Below are 18,686 nucleotides of genomic sequence, written 5' to 3'. Positions count from 1 at the left end.
AGCGGAAAGACACCAAAATGAGAGCAGCCCTCACAGTTGACAAGCGAGTGGACATAGCCCTGTGGAAGCTTGCAATGCCCAACCGCTACCGGTCAGTCGGGAATCAGTTTGGAGTGGGGAAATCTACTGTTGGGGCTGCTGTACTGCAAGTAGCCAACGCAATCATTGACCAGCTGCCACTCCCACTCATCAAGGGGAGTGACTTTGGGAAACGTGCAGACCATTGTGGATGGCTTTAATGCACTGGGATTCCCTAATTGCGGCGGGCAATAGATGGAACACATATCCCCATCTTGGCCCTGGAACACCGGGGCAGCCAGTACATAAACTGCAAAGGGTACTTTTCCATGGTGCTGCATTTCACCGACATCAATGTGGGATGACCTGGAAAGGTGCATGACGCTCACATCTTGAGGAACTCTGGTCTGTTTGAACAGCTGCAGGAAGGAACTTACTTCCCAGACCAGAAAATTACTAATTGGGGATGTTGAAATGCCTATAGTTATCCTGGGGGACCCAGACTACCCCTAAATGCCATGGCTCATGAAGCCGTACATAGGCACCCTGAACAATAGTAAGGAGCAGTTCAACTCTAGGCTGAGCAAATGCAGAAAGGTGGTAGAATGTGCATTTGGACGTTTGAAAGCACGCTGGTGCAGTTTAGTGACTCGGTTAGATCTCAGCACAACCAATATTCCAATTGTAATTGCTGCTTGATGTGTGCTCCACAATATCTGTGAGAGTAAGGGGGAGACATTTATGGCGGTGTGGGAGGTTGCGGCAACTTGCCTGGCAGCCAGTTTCACACAGCCAGACACCAGGGCGATTAGAAGAGTGCAGCAGGGCCCGCTGCAGATCAGAGAAGCTTTGAAAGCCAGTTTCATGAGTGGCCCGGGTACACTGTGAGAGGAGTTGTTGTTTCTCTTAAAGTTACCTACCCCCCCCCCCCCATATATATATATATGAAAGGAAATAAAATCACAATTGTTTAAAAACCGTTCTTTATTAGGTGTTGCACAAAACATTGAGAGAAATCAGAAGCTAGAGGGGGGTATTGGGTTAGGGGGGTGGACGAGGAGGAGGGAAGGACTAGTCCAGAAACCAAATCAAAATTTAGGATATGCCAGCTTTCTGCTGCTTGTGCAATCCTCTGGGGTTGACTGTGTTGGTCCTCGCAGCCTCCCCCTGGCCATGTACTTGGGTGTTTAGGTGAGGAGGCTATCGAACTTGGGGAGGAGGGAGGGCGGTTATTCAGGGGCTGCAGCGGCAGGCTGTGGTCTTGCTGCCTTTCCCGCATTGGATCCACTATACAGCGGAGCATGTCAGTTTGCTCCCCCATGAGCTTGAGAGCAGACAGGATGCTATGGTCATCGCCCACGTCCTTCCTCTCTTCATATTCATGTAACGCTTTACACGACTCTGCATTTGTTTGCCTCCATACATTCAACTGGGCCCTATCAATGCGGGAGGACTGCAAGAGCTCAGCAATTGTTGTCCCGAGTTCATTTTTTCCACCTTCTAATCTGGACCAGCCTCTGGGACGGAGTAGATAGGGGCTGCATTGAAACATTTGCACCTGCTCCAGGAGAAGAAAAAGGGAGGGTAGTATTTTAAAAGATACAGTTTAGAGAACAAAGGGGATGCTGTTTCTCAGTGAAACAGGCAATTCATAATACACAGCACGTGTTCTTTCTGTACAAGGTCTCATTTTGCCTCTCAGACTGAAGTGCCTGCCACTTTGGTGTGAGTAAGCCATCACATGCGGCCGGGCAGCAGAATTCAGCTTGCAGCTCCTTGATTTTTTTTGTACGACACTGTTCTGTGGCCCTGGAGTAGCCTCTTTCCGTCATGGCAGTGGAGAGTTTAATGTACGTATTTGCGTTCCTTTTTTTGGAACATAGTTGTGCCAGAAGAGATTCGTCTCCCTAACATGCAATGAGATCCAGTACCTCCTGTTCGGATCAAGCTGGAGCTCGTCTGCGAATCCGGGACTGCGTGGTCTCTTGAGATGGTGGACTGTGCTGATGGTGACCAAACAGGAAATTTAAAAGTTGGAGAGGGAAGGCTTAGCTAACTGCAGTCCTGGAAAGCACACTGCCCCCAACCATCACTGCCCATCAGCCAGTACTGACCCCCAGTTTTGCATCATTTAAATACACCATTGGGTTGTTGGAGGAAATAGCTTATTACTATTGTTCTATCCTGGTACAGATCAGTGCTGGCAATCCTAATGCAAAAATTGTAGCTTACACCACTCCCTGTGGATTGTTTCTGGTACCCTAAGGCAATCATGTGTCTTACTTCTGTGCCAAGATGATACCAAGTCTTTCATGTGCACACAGGCACACATCCAGTTGCATGCAACTTGTAGCTCCAGTGTTGCGTTATTGCTTATAGTTGGCTGTCCGCTGCCATTGTTGAGCTTTCAGTGAACCCCCTCTTTTCTGTCACAGACTTTAAGGCCAGAAGGGACCATCATGGTCATCTAGTCTGACCTCCTGCGCATTACAGGCTACAGAACCTCACCCACCCACTCCTGCAATACACCCATGACCTCTGTCTGAGTTAGTGATGTCCTCAAATAATGATATAAAGACAAAACTAAAAAGAACCCCCACGTTTACATTAGCTTAAACCTGCAAGTGACCCGTAACCTGTGCTGGAGAGGACGGCAAACTCCCACCCACAGGGTCTCTGACATGGGGGAAATTCCTTCCCAATCCCCAAAATGGTGATCAGTGAGACCCTGAACATGGGGGCAAGACCCACCAGCTAGATACCTTGGGGAAAGAATTCTCTAGAGTAACTCAGATCCCTCCCCATCTAGTGTCCTGTAACCAGCCATTGGAGAGATTTGCAGCTAGCAGTCACAGATCAGCCGTGTGCCATTGTAGGCAGTCTCATCCTACCATCCCCTTCATAAACTGATGAAGCTCAGTCTTGAGGCCAGTTATGCTTTTTACCCCCCCTCCCCAACTACTCCCTTTCAAAGGTTGCTCCAGAACCTCACTCCTCTGATGAAGAGGACCTTTTGTCAAATCTAAAGCCTAAACTTGTTTATGGCCAGTTTATATCCATTTGTTCTTGTGTCTACATTGCCGCTTTTGTTAATTCCTCTGTATCCCTCTGATGCAGTTAGAGAGAGCAGTCATCTCTCTCTCTCTCCTCAGCCTTCTTTTGGTTAGGCTAAATGAAAGTATTTCAGTCTCCTCTCCTAAGTGAGGTTTGTTAGGGGGCTTATTCCTTCACCCACTTACTTCCCTGGTCCTTCTCGCATGAACAGCGAGCAACAATACCCAAAGTCCAAAGGTGCAAACAATTGGATGTTTATTGGGGGGAACTTCCAGTAAGCATGATTCCAGTTCCCTTCCTTAGTATCCTCCTTCCCAGCTCTGACACCACAGAGCCTTACACCTGTGTCCCGTTCCTGCCCTTAGCCAAACATGATTCCAATTTCCTTACTCCCATTCCCCCCGCCTGACTGCAGACTATATAGTCAAACTTGAGTTCTGCTTAGCTATACCTTAACCAATCATTTTACTTAAATTTAACTACCCAATCCTAACATATTGGTACATGATTAGCCAACCAATTATATCCCACCACCTTAAGTAGTTGACCCCCAGCAAAATTAATTATACAGCAGACAGAAACAATCACAGAACCAGACAGAGATTATACAGACAAACAATAGTTCTTGCCAGGCAGGATGCTATCAAACTAAGTTTCCTTTTACATTTGCTAGGCCCAATAGCACCTTATTTCAAGGTGACTAGTTTGGAATGTGAGGATGTGACTGGTTGCTTCCCAGCTTATGGCTGCTTTGCCAGAGGCCTTGGCCTAAGAACAGGGCCTCAGATTGTCACAGTAAGAGAAGGACCTTACACTGGCAGACAGAGGTATAAAAGAGAGCATCAAAATCACTCTAACTAGCTTAGTGATAAGAATACACCTAAATTCTTAAAGTACAGGCCTTTGCAGACAGGCCTGAATATCTATATCCTAACAGGGTTATCCATTTCTCTGGACATCCTAGTAGCCCTTCTCCATATCTGGTCCAGTTTGAATTCATCTTACACATGGGAGACCAGAACCGCACACAGTATTCCAGATGAGGTCTCACCAGTGCCTTGTATAATGGTACTAGCACTTCCCGGTCTCTACTGGAAATACCTCACCCGAGTATCCCATGACTGGGTGAGCCTTGTTCCCAGCTGCATCAGAGTGAAATCTCAGAGTCATCCTGTGATCAAGCAATAAACCCAAGTCTTTCGCCTTCTCTGTTGCTTCTAGGAGATAGTGCCCAGCTTTCAGCAATAATTCTCTTCTCATGGTTAGTCCTCAAGTACATGATTTAAGCACAGAAGCAAAGGCCTTTACAACTACAGCACGATCTTTATGCTACTTTGAAATTTTAGCAAATGGCAAATTCATTGCCTTGTGCCTATAAACCACCAGGCTTCCATTCATTATTGTGCCAAGCCATCACACAATGCTTTTTGCAGAAAGTAACAAAAAGCATGATCCCTGCTGCCATCTTCTTACAGTCCAAGACTCTGACCTTGCAACACTCCATTTTGGGATGCAGGAGTACACAGGTGCACCCAGTCAGGCAGAGCAGGGACTCAAACCCATGTCTCCTAGATCTCAGGCAAGTGCCCATGCATTTCCATGAAGGGTTTTGAGGCATTGGTTTTGCCTACTGCAGGATGAACATTGACATTTAATGAACCGTTTGTGTTGCTTGGCCAGCCCTCAGCACGTGCTTAACTCCATGCATGCGTGAAGTCCCCATGAAGTCATTACCACATGCACATTAAGTGTCTGCAGGATCCGGTCCCACAGTAGGCTACCCTAGAGGCATTAGAACAGTTACACCAAGTTAGTGTGACAGTCCCTGTGGGTTCTACAGTAGGTGGAGGGTGTTGATGTGGTAGGAGCAGTGGGAGAGAGGATTTTAGCTGTTGGAAGGGGATTTGGAGAGGAGCTGGAGGGCTGTAGTTTCCCCAGGCGAGATAGAAGGAAACTAATGCAAATGGAGAAGGGTAGATTGCCGTGTAGACAGAGGCGAGTGCGTAGATGTAGCCGAGGTAGCTTTGGCCTAGCCAGATCAAGCAGTAGAGCAACAGCAGCACAGGCTACCCACTGGAGTACGACCCAGAGTCCCAGCTAGTCTCGTATAGGCCATGCTTCCACTACCGTTATTTCAACTAGCTTGATGAAAGCTAGCTCACTTGGGTCTGTGTGTGCGCACTACAGCCATGCTTTGGAGTGCCCCAGAGATATAGCTTAAGGGTCAAGAAGCAGGAGATACCAGTTATGGGGCAGATCCCAGCTGTCAGGGAGGATGCTTAAGGTCTTGAAGCATCAGGTTTCCCAGTCACTAACACAATAGGGAAATCTTCTCCACCTCCTGCCAGCTAGGGGCTGGCCAGAGCCCCCACAGAAGACACAAGGGTTTCTAGTTACCAGACTTAGGCTTGTCCCCCAGCTGGCTCACATGGACTTCATGTGAGACTGGCAAGCGCCAGTAGTTCTTATTGCGTGCCCAGGGGAGTTAGAATCCAGCTATTCACAGTAAAGTTAATCAAAAAGTCTCTAGTTCGGCTGAGTGGCTTCCCCTCCCCCCAGATAGGACCCCAGGAGTGAGAGAAAGCCATTTGATTTACCTTGTCTAGTGCTAGCTTGCAGTCTTCTTCCTGTCCTCTATGCCACATCCTATTCTGGTGTCTATCCCTGCAGAGAGGTCTGTTCTGCTGCTGAATGGGGAAGAGCTACAAGGCTAGTAGCAGACCCCTGGCCTCAACAACTGCTGTTCCCTCCCCCAGAGGGACACACGCTACCACAAGACATTAGTGCACTCCAGAGATTTTATTTCTGCTCCTCTCCCTTATTTTACAGTCATCTGCCATGGAAGATTTGGGACCTTGTCATCCAGCTGCTTCTCCTATGGAGTAGTGTCACAGTAACGAGAGAAGCCACAGCCACCAATGAAAGCATGGCCAGAAGCACCAGGGTCAGGTCTAGTCTGGAGACAGGGTCTGAAGGAGGAGGAGGAGGAGAGGTTAAGACAATCCAGATTTCTGTAGGGTCTAAAGTGTGGAGATGACACCTAGACTTCCCTGCCCCAGTGGTGCTCCCCCTACCGCTTAGGCCAGCCTTCATCAGAAAGATACTTGAATTGTCAACTCACTTTTTAGACTGTGAGCCAGCACCACCATCCCATTGATAGCCATCCAATAGAGGGCTGAGGCAATGCTAGCCCCAGTGCATTGAGTGCCACAGAGGCTCAGGGCATACAAGTCACCACTGAGGTGCCATAGTGTCCCCCCCGCTTCCCCCAAGTTTGCTGGTTTTTGAGACATCCTATGAATGTCCATAGGATAAGGATATAACCCACCATTGGCCCACTCATAGGAAGCACTCACAGGTATGGTGTCAGCCAGCATTAGCTTACATATGGATCATCAAGGAGTGACTTCTGCATGTAGCCCTCCTCCCCCCATGAACATTTATATTAGAACCCCCTAGACAGCATTGACTTGCTGTATTCCAGGTTACTGTGCAAGATGCCAGTTGTCCTACTAGGGTTTAACAGAAACCTCACCCTTGTTCTCATAGACGTGCTCTCTCCACGGCTCAGGGCTCTCCTGGAAGATCACAGGGCCAGGAGAACTCACCAGGTCCTGGGGCTCTCCTGTCCCATTGTTGATATCCAGGAACCGGCGGCCTCCTGGCAGATGGAATGGAGAGTTAGGGAGCTGTCTGTCCAGCGCACTCACAACCAGAGGGCCCATCGTGATGAAATGCAGCGTCACCATGGACTCAACCATGAGTCCTTACAGGCCTCCTGACAGGTTGTGGTACCAGGTATTAGATCTTCCTGAATTGCTTATTTGAAGTGTGGGAGAAGTTGGGAAGAAAGGCCATTTCATCAGGAGCAGCAGACACTCCACTCTCCAGAGGCAATTTCTAGTATTGTCTCCTACATAGGGCAGTTGTAGGAGATTAGGCCATTTACCTCTTCGTCTTAGCCCATCATACCCTAGCTAGCGCTACAGGACATGGTAGAGGTACATAACGAGCTGGGCTGAACGCCTTGCAGTCAGTGTATAGCACAGGGCTGGGCAAACTTTTTGGCCTGAGGGCCACATTAGCACTGTAAAACTATATGGAGGGCCAGGTAGGGAAGGCTGTGCCTCCCCAAAGAGCCTGGCTCCCTCCCAATTCCTGCCCCCCGACTGCCCACCTCAGAAACCCCCTCTGCCCCCCAACTCCTTGTCTCCTGACTGCCCCCTCCCAGGACCCCTGCCCCTAACTGCCCAATGGGACCACACCCCTATCCAACCCCCCGCTCCCTGACAGCCCCTGCTGGACTCCAATGACTATCCAATGCCCCCTGACTGCCCCCCCGAACCTCTGCCCAATCCAACCAGCCCCTGTCCCGACTGCCCCCTGACACCCTCTGCCCCTTCTCCAATCCCAACCCCCTTATGATGCTGCTCAGAGCAGTGGGAGCTCACAGCTCCTACCGGAGCAGAGTGCTGGAGGCGTGCTGAGGCTGCGAGGGAGAGGGACAGCACAGGAGGGGCTGGGGGCTTGCCTCCCCGGCCGGGAACTCAGGGGCTGGGCAGGATGGTCCTGTGGGTGGTAGTTTGCCCACCTCTGATATAGCAGGACAGGCAGATCTCTGTTCACTATGAGTCCTCTGGTATTTGGGATGGGAGCTTGTAGAAACCCACATGGATTTCAGACCACTCCGACTTACTTGTAGCAGCTCCTGATGGGCACAGGGTCCTGCAGGGCTCCAGCCGGGAGGGGTAGCAAGCTGAGGCGCTACAGTAAATGTACACCTAAAATCCACACAAGTGAGAATGGAGTTAGTGAGTGACTGGCCCGTGCTGGTAGGAGGCAGGAAGTAGATCCACAGCTATCGGTTTGGTTCTGCATGTGCAGCGCCTCAGCAGAGACTGAGGAGGTCAGGACCTGACTAAAATAGGAGCTCCTGCCCCTGCACTCCGACTTCCCCCTCCTCACCCGCTTTATATGTGGGCCCCTTCTCACCTCTCCCTCAAGTGCCACCTGGGAGGCGGAGTCCACAAAGGCAAAAGTGGAGAGGACGAAGCGCTGGTGGTGAGTCGGGAAGGGTAGCTCAGATGAGGCAGGGCCCACGGGCACAAGCTGGGTTCTGTAGTTGTCTCCCAGGAACGAGCACCTGGGAGCAAGACATAAGAGAAGGGTGGACCAAGGAAACCGCCTTCCTCCTCCCCAAGCCATGCTCCCCCTCCATCCCAGCCACTCACCCGTCCACCAGGATGGGCCACTGCGGCTGCTGCAGGGGGTTAGCGCTTGGGGTGGCCCAGCACTGGTGCAGAACCAGAACCAGGGACGGGTCTGTTCTGTGCAGGATGCGAACCTCCATGTAGACAGGGTCCCTGAGCACCTTCACCACAGGTTAGTCTCTCTCCGAGAGATAGGATCTGTAGCTCGGGTCTGTGGGGGAGAGGGTAGGAGGAGAGCAGAGCTGAGACACCTGTCGTCCTTCAGGGGGATGGGATCTCCGTGCTGGAGTGAGGGGTCACCTACCTGTGGCGATGCGCAGCTCAAGCCGGAGGGGTCCTGCCTGGGTGACTGGAGCAGGTGTGGGGGGCAAGAAGACCTCGACCTGGACTGGCAGAAAGTCACTGGCATTGTAGATGCAGCGAGCATGGAGGCTGCACAGGAGAGAGCAGAGGGAGGAGACAGGGGCTGATGCTCTGTGACTTCAGCTTGAGGCCACGTGGTGTCTGGCAGTGACCTTATTAGTGCTCGAGACAAGCAGGATCAGGCCCTATCAGTACTTGGATGGGAGACATCCAAGGATGCAAGTGGATCAACCCTTTTAGCAACTCAGATGTTCTTCCCTCCAACTCAGGGACTCAGCAGGAGTGTCTGAGCACGGCCACATGGGGGCCTTCTCAGACAGGCTAGAAGCACCTGCTTACTTGTCCTCACATCTCTTTTGGCAGCATTCTCAATGTAAGCAGGGGAATAGTCCTGCTCTTGTGGGGAACTTTCCTGGCTTCTGCACTACCCCGGTGAAGTGGGCTAGCGAAAGGATCAGAGTCCTCGCTCCCACTTCCTTTATCCAGTGGCCTCCCTGCCCTTCAGGGCTCCCCTCCACTCTCCTGTCTGGCAGAGTCCTCATAACCCCAACAAGGCTAGGCCCAGGATTTGGGGGGGGGGGGCTCGACCCCCAACCCTGCTGTGGTCACCTAGGACTGGGGCTAGGGTGTCCCCACTCCGGGGTACTCTCTCTGCACTGGGCACTTCTGACCCATGACCATTACATACAAGGTAAAGCAAATGCAAGTTATCTAATCAACTATTTTAGAAAGAAGGAAACATGGGAAAGGTTAAAGGAAACACATGACCTGACTGTGTGACCCAGGCAAATCCAGCTCACACGGAGGACAGGACCTCCCTGGCCTCCTGACTCTGATTAGCCTGCCCACCCTGTCAGTCAGGCTGACCTGGAGCACTGGCCTCTCCCCATTGTTCCTGGGGACTGTCACTCTCAGGGTCCTGATTTCCCAGAGATCCTTCCCCTTTTAGTACTGGGAGCTAGCCAACCAGTACACCTCACTGAATGTTAGTAAGGGGGCAACAGTCCCTACATCAAGCTTTCTTTCTACCAACCCTGTAGGGAGTTATTAGTCCCTCAGGGTGGCCCCATGGAGCCCTTCTCGGGTCAGGCTGGCTGTGCCTACTTGTCATTGGAGATCGCACAGCAAGTGGCATTTACAATCATAAGATTAGGATTGGAAGAGCCCTCAGGTGGTCAGCTAGTCCAACCTGCTGCTCAAAGCGGGACCAACCCCAACTAAATCATCCCAGCCAGGGCTTGGTCAAGCCAGGTATTCAGAACCTCTAAGGATGGAGATTCTGCCACTTCCCTAGGTAACCCATTCCAGTGCTTCACCACCCTCCTAGAGGGATAGTCCCGTCCCCAATAGCCATCCTAGACTTCCACCACTGCAGCTTGAGACCATTGCTCCTTGTTCGGTCATCCGCCATCACCGAGAACAGCCAAGCTCCATCCTCCTTGGAACCCCTTCAGGTAGGGGAAGGCTGCTATCAAATCCCCCCTCACTTGTCTCTTCTGCAGACTAAATAAGCCCAGGTCCCTCAGCCTCTCCTCGTAAGTTATGTGCCCCAACCCCCTAATCATTTTTGTTGCCCTCTGCTGGGCAATCTCCCAATTTTTCCACATCCTTTCTGTTGGTGAGGGCCCAAAACTGGACACAGTACTCCAGATGGGCTTCACCACTGCTGGTGAGAGGGGAATCGTCACTTCCCTCCATCTGCTGGCAATGCTCCTACTAATGCACCCCAATATACCAGTAGCTTTCTTGGCAAGAAGGGCCCACTATTCATTCGTAGCCAGCTGCTCGTACACTGTAATCCCCAGGTCCTTGTCTGTAGAACTGCTGCTTAGCCAGTCGGTCCCCAGCCTGTACCAGTGAATGGGATTCTTCCCTCCTAAGTGCAGGACTCTGCACTCGTCCTTATTGAAGCTCAGATTTCTTTTAGCCCAATTTTCAATTTTTCTACATCTCTCCCCCCAACTTAGTGTTATCCATTAACTTACACCCTCAGCAAGCCATCCCATCATCCAGATCATTAATGATAATGAACAAAACCAACCCCAGGACAGACGCCTGGGGCATGCCGCTTGATACCAGCTGCCAACTAGACAGAGCTGTTGATTGCTACCCGTTGACCTTGATGATCTAGCCAGCTTTCGAGCCACCTTTAATTCATTCATCCAGCCCCTACTTCTTTAACTTGCTGTCAAGAACACTGTGGGAGACTGTAACAAACTTTGTTAGAGTCAAGGTATATCATGTCCACCGCTTTCCCCACATGCGCAGAGCCAGTTCTCATCATAAAAAGCAATCAGGTTGGTCAGGCACGACTTGCCCTTGGTGAATCCATTTTGGCTGGTCCTGATCACCTTCCTCTCCTCCGAGTGCTTCAGAATGGATTCCTTGACAACCTGCTGCAGGATTTTTCCAGGGACTGAGGTGAGGCTGACCAATGTTGGCATTTGATCAGACAACGTAAAACCCTGACTCTTGGACAGTCAGCTGCACAGAGTGTCCTTCCCTTCACAAAGCAAGATTTTGCCCCATGCCCCATTAGGGATCAGGTGCATTGCCCCACTCAGAAAAGGGGATGTCTGTGACTGCAGGGAATCCATACCTGTAGAACATCCCCTAAGTCCTTTGGTGGTCAGGAGAGGCTGCTGGAAAATTGATGGATCAGATCTTTGCCAGGGGAAAGGATCAGCCCTTCCACAGTGGAAGCGTGAGGCCAGAAGACTGCTCACCATCACTTCCTTGCTAGTCAACAGAGCAGGCCAACTTACATGAAGGTGCTGTCCCGGGTGATGGAGCCGTCCGGCCCAGTCCGGATGTCGATGCCAGAGATCAGCTGGTTCTCATAGATCAGTTTGTCATGGATCACCTGGAAGAGTGGAGACATGGGGCAGGTTAGACCCCCAAACCCCTGAGCAGAGCACTCACCCTGGCTTCCCGTGGGTGTCCCCTCACCTGGACTGTGGTGCCGCACTGCATGAGGGGGAAGCGGAAGATCACAAAAGCCTCAGTCATCCTGATGGGGTCACACCCTGCCTGGGCATAGGCTAGCCGGACACTCTCCAGGATGATGGGGTGATCAGACATGTCCCTGGAGACCACCAGAACAAAGTGACCATCCAGGAGGCACTGAACAGTGACTGCAACACAAAGGAGCAGGATTAAGTATAGATGTTCCTGGTAGAGGAATTGGGCAAGAGTTCCATGCCACACTCAGGATGATAGATTGGAGAAGAGCCATGAGAAATATTAGAAAACAGGCCTTGTAGTGACCAAATTCTGTCTCTTTAGACAGAGAGAAGGTTAAGGGTTGACTTGATTACAGTCTAAGTATTTAAATAAGGTGTAGATCTGAGAGCGAGGGTAGTTAACTCTTGGAATGGTTTGTCCAGGGTCATGGTGGATTCTCCATCACTGACAAGGCAAGACTGGATGTCTGCCAAGAGATCTGCTGGAGGAATTATTTCAGGGAAATCCTATAGCTTGTGTTATACAGGAAATCAGACTAGTGATCACAATGGTCCCTTCTGGCTTTGGAATCTATCAAATGAAGCCCCATGGGGGTAAGTGGGTTTGTCTGAGACAGCATGATTGCAGCTCATGTTGTGCAGGAACGAGACACAAGCCAGCAGAGTTATCCATCGATCTGATGATGGAGCACCAGCCTGTACCGTCTGATGGGTCTTCCTCTGCCACCACACATTTGGTGTTGGCTCTCAAGATCTGCCAGGCATTAGGCAACTGAGGAGAGACCGTGATGTAGGAAGGAACCCCTTTGCACACAACTGATGCCAGCTGCAGCCTAGGGTGAGAGTTACAAAGACATTGCATCCAAGTCTAGTTCACCATGCTAGTAGGTGGTGACCAAACTCATCTGAGACGTACGGTGTGTCACCAAGCTTCCCAGGACAGAGATGACAAAAGGCTCCATAACCTGACATGAGGGCAGGTCTCCCACCTGTGTTGCCAAAGTAGCAGGGAGTGGTGAGGTCAGTCTCATCATAACAGCAGCCAGCCTGGAAGCAAGCAGCTTGGCCTGGGGCATCCGCACAGGGCATCTTCCCAGCCACCACACGGCACTGCTCCTCTGTGAGATGCGCCCCTAGAACAGCAGGGTGTGGATTAAGGAGAGCTAGAGAGCCTCTAAAAAGATCACAAGAGACCCTTCCCCAGAGACTTTTTAAGATCTGTAGTGACCTCTGGACAAGTGGCTGACCTCAACACCAGTCCAACCCTCCTCCCCTTCCCCAAAGGGCTGCAAGAGCTCCCACAGTGGTCCTCCATCCCAGCTCACCCTGCCCCCCACAACCATAACCTCAAACCACATACCACCTCAGACAGCATTGTGCTCAGATCCCCATCCCTGTCCTCCAGATGTAGCATGTTGCCCTTCTCTGATAGCAGGCTTAACATGTCACTTTGAAATTCAGGCTCCTGATCTGCTGCTGTGTCAGAGGAGAGCCCCCACCTGCACCCTACAGCCCCCTCAACACAGCCAGCAGTGTGGTCAACTGTAATTTATCACTTAGCAGTTCTGAGGTGGGTTTCTCGAGCCATCTCATGAAATAGTGAGCAGACGCCTGCTCTATGAATTTTTCCTTTATTGAAGTCACCATCTCCCTTTACGGACGATGGGGCAGAAGCTAGCAGGTTGGCCACCATTTCCCCATAGCCGATCAGAGGAAAGTGTCCCTCATAAACATGGCTGCGAATTTCTTTCATGAGACTGAAGCTGTACCTACAGGCAAAGTGGATGCCACTCTGGTTTAGGGGGAGGCCTAGACAGGACTCTAGGAGAGGGAGGGACTAAGAGCTGTGAAGAGCCTGTGTGAGACACATGGGGGGGTGAAGGAGACAGATTGCAAGCAGATGTGGGGGTGAGATATGAAGGGATACAACATCAGATCCCAAACCCTGGGATACTGGAGGAACAGGGGAAGCCCCTCTGAGCAGCCAATGGCAAGGACACATTGGTGCATGTGTGACTGGATTTTGAGCCAAAGAAGCTCACAGACTTTGGAAGCAAGTGCCTTCCCCCTAAACTTTGAAAAACCAGAAGGCAAATAGCCACCCCTTCCCCTTCTTGCCACAAGCAAGAGACTAGTTTCAGCTCCTCTGAAGGCCACCACAGGAGTCAGGAGTGGAGCATGAAACCTTCCATTAGAGGGGACCCACATGCACTCAAACCAGTTAGAGGTCACAGACACCCCCACACACCTATGTTGCTTGGTGGAGGATATATTTGGGGCACCAGGCCCGGCTGCGGCTGGGGCACCGGGCGCACCAGGCCCGGCTGCGGCTGGGGCACCGGGCGCACCAGGCCCGGCTGCGGCTGGGGCACCGGGCGCACCAGGCCCGGCTGCGGCTGGGGCACCGGGCGCACCAGGCCCGGCTGCGGCTGGGGCACCGGGCGCACCAGGCCCGGCTGCGGCTGGGGCACCGGGCGCACCAGGCCCGGCTGCGGCTGGGGCACCGGGCGCACCAGGCCCGGCTGCGGCTGGGGCACCGGGCGCACCAGGCCCGGCTGCGGCTGGGGCACCGGGCGCACCAGGCCCGGCTGCGGCTGGGGCACCGGGCGCACCAGGCCCGGCTGCGGCTGGGGCACGTAGCGCATGGTCTCCTCTGGGGTTAAGTCACGTTCAGTGGGCTTGGGGCAGGTCATGTTCACATCATAGGTGGCAGCGACGGCCCTGGCGCTCAGCAGTTCCTCCACTCGGACTTGCAGGTGGTTACGCCCATCCTGCAATGAAGAGACACCAATCAGTCAGTATTGTGGCCTAACAGACTCTGTAGGCGCTAAGCGCAGCGCCCCCCAGCTGCACAGGCTGCTGTGACTGCAGGTATGGACCCATCTCCAGCTTCTGTTGTTGCTCAGGTACACTGGGGTGAGGTGTGCCAACCCCCCTCACCTTCTTCTGCACATGACGGCCATTGTAGCCAGCTGAGAAGATCATCGCTCCTTGCTCGCCAGATGTGACCCAATGGAGACAAATGGAGCAGTTGGTAACTTCGAAGGGTGTCCCAAACTCATCTGTGGAGAGTCATACAGGTCGTGGGTAAGGAAGAGTTAAAGCCCTTGATGAAGCTTAGCCAAGTAGCCATGTTTGGAACAGCGACTGTGGTTTGTCACATCCTTCAGTTTAGTGGAGTTTAGCATGGTGGGAAGCAGCTCCAAAGATACAGGACGGCCGTCATTTACCAAGTCTGACCTAGAGCCAGGAGTGTTAGGATATAGATGTTCAGGCCTGTCTGTAAAGGCCTATACTCTCAGAATTTAGGTGTATTCTTATCACTTGGCTAGTTCTAGAGGTATAAGAGAAAGAATCAAAATCACTGTCTGCTGGTGTAAGGGCCTTCTCTTACTGTGACAGTCTGAGGCCCTGTTCTTAGGCTAAGGCCTTTGGCTAAGCAACAGAGGCAGCCATAAGCTGGGAAGCGAACGGTCACATCCTCACATTCCAAACTAGTCACATTGAAATAAGGTGCTATTGTGCTGTTAGGCACTATCAGGACAGGATTGTATTCCTATCACCTCCAGAGAAAGGGAAGTGCCTAGAAAATGTAAAAGGAAACTTAGTTTGATAGCATCCTGTCTGGCAAGCACTCACTCATCAATAGCTGGGATGTGAAATCCTCACTTCTGTATTGTTTTGTCATTTATAGTTCCCACTTTCCTATTGTTTGTCTGTCTGTATAATCTCTGTCTGGTTCTGTGATGGTTTCTGTCTGCTGTATAATTAATTTTGCTGGGTGTAAACTCATTAAGGTGGTGGGATATAATTGGGCACATAATCATGTACCAATATGTTAGGATTGGTTAGTTACATTTCAGGAAAATGATTGGTTAAGGTATAGCTAAGCAGAACTCAAGTTTGACTATATAATCTGTAGTCAATAAGGAAGTGAGTGGGCGTGGGTGGGAGGGGATGGGAACAGGGGTGCGGAAATTGGAATCATGTTTGGCTATGGGCAGGAATGGGAACAGGGACACAGGTGTAAGGCTCTGTGGTGTCAGAGCTGGGAAGGAGGACACTAAGGAAGGAAACGCAATCATGCTTGCTGGAAGTTCCCCCCAATAAACTTTGAATTGTTTGCATCTTTGGACTTCGGGTATTGTTGCTCTCTGTTCATGCGAGAAGGACCAGGGCACTAAGTGGGTGAAGGAATAAGCCCCCTAACAAGGAGGGCTGAGAGTGGCCGAGCCAGGCCAGGCCATCCCATCCCATCCCATGCTTGGGCATGACAACAGGGAGGTGATCGCCGACAGAGGGCGCAGGATCCAGGCGTCTGGAGCTCAAAGGGCCGAGTTACACCAGAGCTTGGGATACCCAGCCACATTTTGGTATGTCCTTTTACAGTCTCCCCCCAGCAGGGTTCCCTCTTTACCCTCTGCTATTTTGTGGGTCACGGTCAGCAGGCTGTTGTGAGGAAAGACTTTGCTACCTGGATTCAACGGTCAGGGCTATCTCCAGGGGACAGAAGCCACAGACTCTCACTTCAGGAGACCAGGGTACTCAAGATTTGAGGGCAAGAGCCAGGCCACCAAAAAGCACTAGAGTAGGACCTTCTTGTTCCCTTCCTAAAGCTCTCATTACATACTGTAGAAGTAAGAGGTTTCCACAAGAGACCCATAAAACCCTCCTGCATGTCTAAGAGGGCAGACGAGCAGGAGGCTTCTTAGCTTTCTCATGAAGCAGCCAGGCAGCTACTTACCCACAACTTTGAAGCGGACGGTGCGGCCCTGGCTGGGAAAGACCAGCAGCTGCATCCCATAGTCTCCACAGTCATACTCATGTTGCAAGACAGAGAAACTGATCCTGTGGAAGTCCCCCTGCCCAAGGGCTATCCTTAGGGACCAGAGCAGCACTAAGCCCACAAAATACCTACAGGCCAGCCCCATGGCTGAAGATGCTAAGAAAGAAGCCCTGTCTAGCAGCCACTTCTCATAAGGGGAGAGGCTGTGGGAGCGGGGCTTTGTAGGGTGAGTGAGTGGTGGGGAGGGGGCGGGGTGTGAATCAGATGAGCAGAGAGGCAGCACCTGGGGAGCTGCCTGGTGGTGGGGAGGGGCCGGATGAAAAGTGCAAAGCTCAGGGTGAAAGGGAAACATAACCATCGAACCCTTCAGCCCTAAGACCCCCCTCCCATTGAAGCCTCCTGTTACGCTACCTTTTCAGTGTTGCCAGCTCTCAGGATTTTATTGCAAGTCCCATGGTAACTGATGTTTTATTTCAAGCCCCATCTCCTGGAAACAAGGAACTAGCTGAGAACCTCAGTGTGCATTCAAAAGAAAAATAAGTTTCTTGCCCGCACAGTTGCAGAGAAAAGCTTAAAAACAGGGCTCAAGCACACCCCAAGTGCCCCAAAAATCAGAAGGCCAAGTTGCCTGGAATCGAGGGGTCTAGTCAGTGTATCCTTCTGGGATCGGATGATTTAGTTGGGGATTGGTCCTGCTCTGAGCAGGGGGTTGGACTAGATGACCTCTTGAGGTCCCTTCCAAGCCTGATATTCTAGGATTCGAAGCGGGCGGGCAGGCACAAGGTCGAGTCAGTGTGTAGGTGGCCATGGTATTGAATGAGGCCTTTTTCTTTCTTGTTCTGTGGGATTAGGTTATTGAAAACCTGGAGTGGATACAGAGAAGAGTCACAAATGCAATTTGCCGGCTGGAAGAAGTGCCGGCTAGCAAGAGATTCTCAGTGCTCAGTCAGTTTAGGTTATCGAAAAGGAGATCAAGAATAGCTCAAGTACAGTGCCCAAGTACATTCATAGGGCGAAAAGACTGGCTATTAAAGGGCTCTTTAATCGAGTGGAGAAGGGTAGAACAAGATCCAGCGGTTGGAAGTTGGAGCCAGCCAAATCCATGGACGATGCGTACAATAGCCTGGGGAGGCTGTACCTCCGCAAAGAGCCCCGCGTGGCCCTGCCCATGCTCCGCCCAAGGCCCCCTCCTTCTGCTGCTGGTAGTTGGCCCCAGCCCAGGCAAGCAGCCTGCTCCTCTTCCGGGAAGCCTGCTGGGCTGGGGCTGGGGCTAGGGCGGCTAGGACTTGGGGTGGCTGGGGCCGCACCACCCAGTTCTCCAGGGCTGGGGGGAAAAGGAGGGCTGCCCGACGCCCACCCAGTGGTCTGGTGCTGGGGAGCAGCCCACCCACCCAGTGCTGCGGGGCTGATGGGGCAGCCTGTCTGGTGCTCTGGGTGGGTGTGTGTGCCCTGGCGCTTTGGGGCTGGTGGTGCTTGGGCAACCCGGGATTGGAAGGGGGGTCTGGTAGCCGTGGAAGGGAGGGATTCTGGGCTTTGGGGTGGGGCCTCAGGCTGAAGGGTGGGCCGGGCCAGGGGCTAGCCTCCCCAAGCCTGTGGTTCACCCACCGTCCATGGCCAAATCTAAGGTAGACGTAAGGCACACATTTTGAAGGGTGACTAACCCTTGGAACAGACGACCACTGGAAGTGATGGAGTCTCAATCAGGCTATGTCTACACAGCTGCAGTGCTGCCCTGTAGTGCTGAAACATACTGCAGCAACGCTGTCGTAAATCCACCGCTCCGAGAGGTAGGACGATGGCAGAGTTCTTCCAGTGAGCTCATGGCATCTACCCTGGGAGAGAGGTTGGATTAACTACGTCTCTCAGGAGGGTGAATTTTTCACAGCCCTGAGGGACACACCTGGGTCAACCTAACTTTCTAGTGTAGACCAGCCCACAGGCGGCCTGTCTGGAAGACGCTTTACTTAGACACAAGTTATCGGGCTCCATGCAGAGGTAACAGGGTGACATTCTCTGGTCTGTGCTCTGCTGGAGGTCAGATTGGTTGATCTAAGGGTCCCTTCTGGCCTGAAAATCCATGAACCTATGAAAAAAATCGCTCAAGTGTATTTTTTGTGTGAAAAATCTCATGATTTTTGCAGCAATCTCTTGATTTTTGGCTCTTTGGGGTTGGGGCTCCCCGTCTCATCTCCCTTACTCTTTCTGCCCTTCTCACTGCTGAGAATATCGCCAACCCTGAGCGCTCAAAAATCATGAGTCCCCCCAAACTCCTGAGCTTCCCTTAAAAATCAT

The 18,686-nt window shown here is 51.9% G+C and overlaps 1 pseudogene across 1 annotated transcript; it reads right to left on the bottom strand.

Annotated features, from left to right (window-relative positions):
- Positions 1 to 5,866: 5,866 nt before the first annotated feature.
- LOC311521605 (zona pellucida sperm-binding protein 1-like) lies at positions 5,867 to 16,586 on the bottom strand (annotated as a pseudogene). The gene is made up of 12 exons: positions 16,353 to 16,586; positions 14,549 to 14,670; positions 13,857 to 14,379; positions 12,598 to 12,741; positions 11,595 to 11,779; positions 11,411 to 11,508; positions 8,587 to 8,714; positions 8,304 to 8,493; positions 8,065 to 8,215; positions 7,769 to 7,853; positions 6,608 to 6,733; positions 5,867 to 6,041 (listed from the first exon to the last, which is right to left on the bottom strand). The product of its transcript is annotated as a zona pellucida sperm-binding protein 1-like (transcript).
- Between the last annotated feature and the right edge of the window lie 2,100 nt (positions 16,587 to 18,686).

This window comes from Lepidochelys olivacea (genome assembly GCF_965140295.1).
Source record: "Lepidochelys olivacea isolate rLepOli2 genome assembly, chromosome: 6".
Lineage (NCBI taxonomy): Eukaryota > Metazoa > Chordata > Testudines > Cheloniidae > Lepidochelys > Lepidochelys olivacea.
Note: the sequence above shows the minus strand (reverse complement) of the source record. Positions and strands in the feature narration are given on the sequence as shown.